The sequence below is a fragment of the Cornus florida genome, unplaced genomic scaffold (genome assembly GCF_030987335.1).
Source record: "Cornus florida cultivar Cherokee Brave unplaced genomic scaffold, ASM3098733v1 CherokeeBrave_3.0.0_Hap2_Chr11, whole genome shotgun sequence".
Taxonomy (NCBI): Eukaryota; Viridiplantae; Streptophyta; class Magnoliopsida; order Cornales; family Cornaceae; genus Cornus; species Cornus florida.
The window spans coordinates 79,789,763-79,798,659 of record NW_026775581.1 but is presented as its reverse complement, the minus strand read 5'-3'; positions in this window follow the sequence as shown (position 1 = coordinate 79,798,659).

Here is an 8,897-nt window from a genome sequence, read left to right as displayed (position 1 = left end):
CTAAGTATTGAAAAAGAGATAGAAGTTTAAAGATTGAAGTAAAAAAGAAAAAGAAAAAAAGAAATGAGAGAGTGAGAAAGATATACCAGCAGGAGAGAGAATAGAGACAAGAGAAAATGAGGCAAAAATTGCCTCTTGATTCCTTTTTAATAAAAGTGTGGGTCCCACCAAAATATTTTATCTTTTTCCTTTATCTTTTTGTTTTTATTTTACACCACACACAACATATATACACATGTATATATTAATTTGCAACCACATAAAATACATTTAATAAAATTGATATGATGCAAATGGACCCAAACAAAAACCCCGTGAACAATAGTTCTGGTAGCGGGTCCCACACGGGATCTCCAACTCGAAAAACTAAAATGTGAAAATGGTCACCCTTACATTTGAAAGAGTCCTAGACTCTATGAAATGTCCCAAACAATCTCTCAGACACAACTGGTGCACTCCGTAATATCCAGAACGCAAAACGATAAGAGACAAAAATGCCCTTGCAACGACAAAAATTCCAGAAAAAAAGCAAATGGTGAAAATCGAAAACATTACAATCCAAATATTGAATAGGGATAAAGAATAGGGATCATTCTAAACTGGGATAGAATACAACATTTAATCCCAACTCAAAAATAAATAATGTCATGCCATCAAGTATAATGCCATGTATGTTGCTCCCCATGCTTAAAATCACTTCCATTCGTCACTTTTCAAACCGTTAATATAACCCATCCCTCGGTACCCCCTTGGCAACACGAGAGAAGGATTGGGTACTGTCCCTGACCCTTGGTAAACCCGCGGCGTCATTTGGGGCCCAGATAGCTCAACCACGCTAGGGCGATTTCCCTAGTTCCCTCTAGGCTACATTAACGCCACGGACCCTTAGTACCCTCTTAGCGTCCGGGTTTTCACAAAATCTTTTTCTCAAAATATTTTTCCTAAAAACCCATTTTTATCCACTTCAAATCACTTTACCCTTTCTTATGCCCAATAACATGCATGTATGTCTCATGCCTTCATTATTATGGAAATAAGAAATTTTCATATAACACAACTAGTCATTCTTTGCTAAAATTTCAAAGAAAATCATACAAGGATTCATACATCATTTCTAGCACAATTTACAACTTAATAGACATAGGAAAGCAACATTTAAGCATGTTTTTCATACAAATCAGTATGTAAATATAAAATCATGAACTTTACATATTACAAAAAAAAAAAAAAAAAATCATGCTAGGGTAGTTACCATCAATTAGACAAATTAATAACAATTACTAAAAATTGACCCACAAAGGAACAAGAAAATGTGAGTTAGAGACCCCTACCTCTAAATAAGCCAAAACCCCCAATTTTCACCCCCAACCCTAGGATTAGAGATCCCCCAAATGGTGGCCAAATGAAGATTGGCTCCAATCAACTCGTAGATCTCGTCGTAGGCTTCAATTTGCTGCAAACGGCACTTAAAAACACCAAATATTGTGGGAGAAATCAATCTTTAAAGATTGAAATCAAAAGAAAAGAAAAAGTCTAGAAAGAGAAGGGAGAGAGAGAATCCAGCAGGGAGAAAGAAAAGGGAAAGGAAATGAGGCTAAAAAAAGTGCCTCTTGTCTATTTTAAAGCATCCATGTGGGCCCCACCTCTTTTTAATAAAAACTTTTCTTTTCCTTTTATATTTTCTTATTAATTCAGACCATAAATTATATACATGCAATCAACCAAATAAAACCCACATAAAATTGCATCAAATAAAAATACATGAAATGCAAATGGACCGAACTAAAATCCCTGGATGCAACAATTCTGGTAGCAGGTCCCACACGGGACCGTCCGACCCCAAAAAAATGAAAAATGCCGAAAATTGGAAACATCACAATCTCCCCAACTTTAAAAGATTTCGTCCCTGAAATCAAGCTATACCTGAGGGAGGAAACAATTCTAGATACTTGGAGCGAACCTCCTGTTCGAGCTCCCAAGTAGCCTCCTTAACTCTATGATGCCTCCAGAGAACTTTCACTAATGGTATCGTCTTGTTCCTCAACACCTTCTGCTATGTGTCAAGGATCTGAACTGGTCCCTCCTCGTAGGAAACATCCTCATCAATGTCCACATTAACCCAACTCAAAATGTGAGATAGATCTGGCCCGTACTTCCGTAACATCGATACATGGAAAACATTATGGACCCTGTGCCAACTGTGGTGGCAAAGCAAGTCTGTAAGTAACCTCTCCTACCCGGTCTAAGATCTCAAAAGGTCCAATGAATCGTGGCGATAATTTGCCACTCTTCCCGAACCTCAACAATCCCTTCCGTGTAGAAACCCAAAGAAAAATATGGTCTCCCACTTCAAAAGATAACGGTCGTCTCCGCTTATCTGTATAGCTCTTCTGTCGACTCTGAGCTATAAGTAGCCTCTGTCTGATCAGCCTAATTTTCTCAGTAGTCTTGAGTACAATGTCGGGTCCTAAGGCGGCTGTCTCGCCCACCTCAGTCCAACAAACTGGAGACCTACAAGGTCTGCCATACAACGCCTCAAATGGAGCCATCTCAATGCTCGCCTAATAACTGTTGTTGTAGGCAAACTCAATAAGTGGTAGATGATCTTTCTAACTACCACCCAAGTCAAGTACATATGCCCAAAGCATATCCTCTAAAATCTGGATGGTATGCTCCGAATGGCCATCGGTCAGTGGAAAGAACACTGTACTAGATGCAACGCTGACCCAAACGCTGCTTGAAGTCCTTCCCAAAACTTCGAAGTGAATTTGGCATCCCTATCTGAGACAATTGTTACTAGAACTCCATGCAACTTTACAATCTCCTTCACATATAGTATACCAAGCTTCTCTGAATCGTCTATTGCCTTGATAGGCAGAAAGTGAGCCATCTTGGTCAATCTATCAATAATGACCCATACAGCTTCTTGCCCCTTTGGGACTTAGGAAGACCTATCACAAAATCCATAACAATCTGCTCCCATTTTCACTGCGCTACAGGCAATGGTTGCAATAAACCTGCTGGTCTCTGATGCTCGACCTTCACCTGCTGACAGATAAGGCACTTAGCCACAAACTGTGCAACATCTTTCTTCATTCCGTTCCACCAATACTGATGTCTCAAATTGTGATACATCTTGGTACCACCTCGATAAACTGCAAAGCGAGAAGTGTGAAACTCCCATAAGACGTCCTCACGACATCATGTGGAAACAACCAATAAGCCTTTGTACAATAGACCTCCATCTGCATGTAAAGTCCAATCTTTCACTGTCTCACCACTAGAGATCAAGGTGTAAATGGCATCCAAATCCGGATACTGTCTCTGCGACTCAATCACTAGTCTGACAAGAATAGGCTGAGCCACAAGACTAAATAAGAATGCCGACTCACAGCAAGCATCATCATCAAAACACTGCAATCCCATTTCTGCCAGATCTTCAAGCATTTTCTATTTTCGAATGGCTAAACTAGCAAAGTTTCACGAGATTTCTGGCTTAAGGCATCTGCTACCACATTTGCCTTGCCCGGATGATACTGCAAGTCAAAATTGTAATCTTCCAAGAATTCAACCCATCGTCTCTGTCTGTTGTTCAAGTCCTTTTGGGAAAAAAAGGTACTTCAGACTTTTATGATCCGAGTACACCTCGAATCTCTCACCATACAAGTAATGCCTCCAACACGTCAAAGCAAATACGACTGCTACTAACTCCAAATCATGAGTAGGGTAGTTGTACTCATGAGTCTTCAACTGTCGAGACCCATAAGCCACTACTCTACCATCTTGCATCAACACACATCCCAAACCATCACATGAAGCGTTATAATAAATCACATAACCCAAGCCACACTCAGGTATCACCAACACTGGAGCTGTAGTCAATCTTGTCTTCAACTCCTGAAAAGATGACTCACAGGCTTTATTCCATGCAAACTTGATCCCTTTCTGGGTCAAACGGGTCATAAACACTGCCAAGCGAGAAAAATCCTTCACAAATCTTTGGTAGTAACCCGCTAAACCAAGAAAACTGCAAATTTCAAACACATTCTTAGGTTGCTCCTAATTCAGAACTGCCTCTATCTTAGATGGATCAACTGCTACTCCACCTTCTGAAACAACATGCCCCAAAAACTTCACCTCTTGTAGCCAAAATTCACACTTCTCATATTTGGCATACAATCGATGCTCCTGTAAAATCTGTAATACAAGACTCAAATGGATCTCGTGCTCCTCCCGAGATCGTGAATACACAAAAATGTCATCCACAAAAACTACCATAAACTAGTCCAAGTAATCGTAAAAGACACGATTCGTCAATTCCATGAATACCGCTGACGCATTAGTCAAGCCAAAAGGCATAACAAGGAACTCATAATGTCCATACCGAGTACGGAACGCCGTCTTTGGGATATCCTCATCCTTAACCCGTAACTGATAGTAGCCTGATCTCAAGTCAATCTTCGAAAAACAACTGGCTCCCCTCAACTGATTAAACAAATCATCTATCCTTGGCAAATGATACTTGTTCTTGATGGTGGCATGATTCAACTTTCGGTAATCAATGGACAATCTCAAAGAACCATCTTTCTTCTTAGCAAACAAGACCGGTATGCCCCACGGTGACACACTCGGTCAGATGAAACCTTTTACCCTCAAATCATCAAACTGCCTCTTCAATTCTTCCAACTCGACTGGTGCTATACGATACGGTGCCATAGAAATTGGCGCGGTATTAGGCATCAAATTAATAGTAAACTCCACATCTCGATGTGGAGGCAACTCTGTTAAGTCCTCGGGAAAAATATCCAAAAAGTCACGAACAACTGCTGGATAACCCATTTCCACAATATCATCTTCTTCGGCTAAAAGACTAGCCAGGAAGTAATCACCACAACCTCTTTCACGAATTTCATAAAATGATGAAATGTGGGAGTCACTCCAATCTCCCATGAAAAAAAAACAGTCCCCTTCAGGAGTGCAAATCGTGACTCTTCCTCTGAAGCAATCGATTGTAGCACGAAACGAAGCTAACCAATCCATCCCGAGAATGACATCAAAGCTAGTCATCTCCAGGAGGATGAGATCAAACACAAAATTCCACCCAGCTATCACAATGGAACAATCCCGCATAACTTGGCTCAAAGACACTGAAACCCCAATTGGCGTATCAACATACAACGCCTGATCCATGAAATGCATGAAATGAAGAAATGAGATGCAAGTACAAATGATGATGAAATGAAGGAATGAGATACACCAGAGTTAAACAAAACACGGGCCCAAGAACCAAACAGTAGAAATATACCGCAGAGAACTGATGGACAAGAAGATGCATCGGCCTGTGCAAGTGCAAAAACACGTCCCTGTGGTGCCTATACCTAAGAACTGCCAACCTGAACACCTAACTGCTACACTGACATAGTAGAAGTATCCCTCCTAACTGGCCGTGAACCCTGGGAAGACATGACAGGCTGTGGTGGTAGTGGTCTAAAACCTAACTGAATCGTAGTCGACTGTGACGGCCTCAGTTATAACCCTCTGCCACTACCGGTGCCTGCTCCCCGATTAGAACAATCCCGAATCAGATGGCCCTGCTGGCCACACCCATAACAAGCTCTTAATGACGCAGAAACTGTGGTCAAATTTATAGGACATCTGGACTAATAATGTCCAGGCTGCTAACACTGATAACAAACAATCCCACTCTTATATAACCCAGCTGGCATAGGAGTAGTAGGAGTAGATCGTGCAGACTGCTACCCCTGAAACTGAGATGAACGACCCCTATTCCTCTTCCATGAAGGTCCCTCTGAAAATGACCCTGCATTCCTCTTTTGTTTCCACTATTCCCTTCTTGCATCTTTATTTTTGGACTCCACCTCCAGCATCAATGCTCTTTCCACTACCTCAGAATAAACCTTAATGCCCTGTGCCGTTAACAACGGCCTCATTTTGAAATCAAGACCGGAAATAAACTTTCGAGTCTTATCAACTTCATCTCTCACCATCTCTAGAGCAAAGTGGGAAAAAGAAGTGAACTTGTTCTCGTACTCCGTCAACGACATATTGCCTTGGATAAGGCCAATAAACTAATCTTTTAACTCCTACCTCTTGGGAGTAGGGAAATATTTCTCATAGAACAACTTCTTGAACTTATCCCAACTCATCTCTTCAATCTTATACTAATTTATGACCGACCTCCACCAAAACTTGGCATCCTTTAAAAACTTGTAAGAGGTTAGGATAATTTTTAAGCGATCATCCGTCACATCCATAGAAGTCAATTGAGTTTCAACTTGATCCATATAGTCGTCCACTTCCATTGGATCAGCACCACCTTCGAACATCACTGGCATCAACTTAGAAAACCCTGAAATCAACTTAAGACGTTTCTGCACTAGCGTCTCCTCCACCTGAAATACCAGTTGTGGTATCGGCTACGGTATCGGCTGCGGATGGGTAGCAATTGTAGCCCTCAAGGCTCTCTGTAACAAATGGCTTAATGCAAGTTCCGTCGAACCTTCACCCTCTTCAACGGGTGCTTCAATATCATCCCTCCTAGTGGAAACACCTCTTGGGGTAATCAAATCCCTAAGAAGTGTATCTTCTTCATTTTCTCCGTCGGATTAGAACTAGAGCTTTCTCTAACATCACCTCTTGTCGGTATAGAGCCAACACTTCTGGATTCCTTTCATGGCGGCACCGAACTATAAAACAAGAAACGGTTCAATAACAATAACACTAAGGTCCAACCATGAACAACTCAACACAAAAAGATACTATACTAACAGTTAGCATGCAAGACTATGCAATGAACACATTAATATAAGCATATAAACACATAAACACGTAAACAAGTAAACAGTTAAGCATACTTTTCCACATAGCAAAACACTTTAACAATTAATCACATAAACTATGCAGATGACTTCCCATGCAACCCTATGTAGGCCATTACCCATTGTCCTAATGGTTTTTGAACCATCGCTCTGATACCAAATTTTGTAACGACCCTAAACTGAAAAACCAAATATAAAAAAATTTGGCATGACCTCTGCTAAAAAGGGTCCTACAACAACCTTCTTAAATACAAGAAAATATGCAATGTCCTCTCATGGACCTTTAAGACTTATCCAACCTGTCCCAACATCCAATACAAATAATATATTCCAGCATCCCTTTCATCCATTCATTATGTCTCAACATGGTTCATCTCATGGTGGAACATCCACATACCTTTTAATCCAAATTATCATAATTACAGTCCCAAAATATATGGTTAAGATCTAAAATCCATGTCTTACAACATTTAGACAACTTATAATAAAGTTACAACCCATAAATATAATTATAATAACAAGAGTCCACAAATCTCTATGCCGTATATAACAAACTAAGGTATTACAAAAAATTATGGGACATAGATACAAAAATAGCAAAATGATCTTCTAATCCAAATTAGGCCTGTGATGGAACGTCATCCGCCACTTCTTTCCCGTTTCTTGAAAAATGTTAAATATAAGGGGTAAGCAAAATTGCTTAGTATGTGGTGCCTAAGACACACCTCTTGTAGCCCCGTGAATCCAAATATTGAATAGGGATAAAGAATAGCGATCATTCTAAACTGGGATAAAATACAACATTTAATCCCAACTCAAAAATAAATAATGTCGTGCCATGAAGTATGATGCCATATATGTCGCTCCCCATGCTTAAAATCACTTACATTCGTCACTTTTCAAACCGTTAATATAACCCGTCCCTCGATACCCCCTTAGCGACACGAGAGAAGGATTGGCTACTGTCCCTGACCCTTGGTAACCCCGCGGCGTCATTTGGGACGTAGATAGCTCAACCACGCTAGGGCGATTTTCCTAGTTCCCACTAGGCTACATTAATGCCACGGACCCTCGGTACCCCCTTGGCGTCCGGGTTTTCACAAAATCTTTTTCTCAAAATATTTTTCCCAAAAACCCATTTTTATCCACTTCAAATCACTTTACCTTTTCTTATACCAAATGACATACATGTATGTCTCATGCCTTCATTACTATGGAAATAAGAAATTTTCATATAACACAACTAGTCATTCTTTGCTAAAATTTCAAAGAAAATCATACAAGGATTCATATATCATTTCTAGCGCAATTTACAACTTAATAGACATAGGAAATCAACATTTAAGCATGTTTTTCATACAAATCAACATATAAATATAAAATCATGAACTTTACACATTACAAAAAAAATAATAATAATAAAATAAAATAAAATCATGCTAGAGTAATTATCATCAATTAGACAAATTAATAACAATTTCTAGAAATTAACCCACAAAGGAACAAAAAAATGTGAGTTAGAGACCCCTACCTCTAAATAAGCCAAAAAAAAACCCCAATTTTCACCTTAAACCCTAGGATTAGAGATCCCCCAAATGGTGGCCAAATGAAGATTGGCTCTGATCAACTCGTAAATCTCGTCGTGGGCTTCAATTTGCCGCAAATGGCACTTAAAAACACCAAATATTGTGGGAAAAATCAATCTTTAAAGATTGAAATCAAAAGAAAAGAAAAAATCTAGAAAGAGAGGGGAGAGAGAGAATCTAGCGGGGAGAGAGAAAAGGGAAAGGAAATGAGGCTAAAAAACATACCTCTGGTCTATTTTAAAGCATCCATGTGGGCCCCACCTCTTTTTAATAAAAACTTTTTTTTTTCCTTTTATATTTTCTTATTAATTCACACAATAAATTATATACATGCAATCAACCAAATAAAACCCATATAAAATTGCATCAAATAAAATACATGAAATGCATATGGACCAACTAAAATCCCTGGATGCAACAATTCCGGTAGTGGATCCCACTCGGGACCGTCCGACCCGGAAAAAAATGAAAA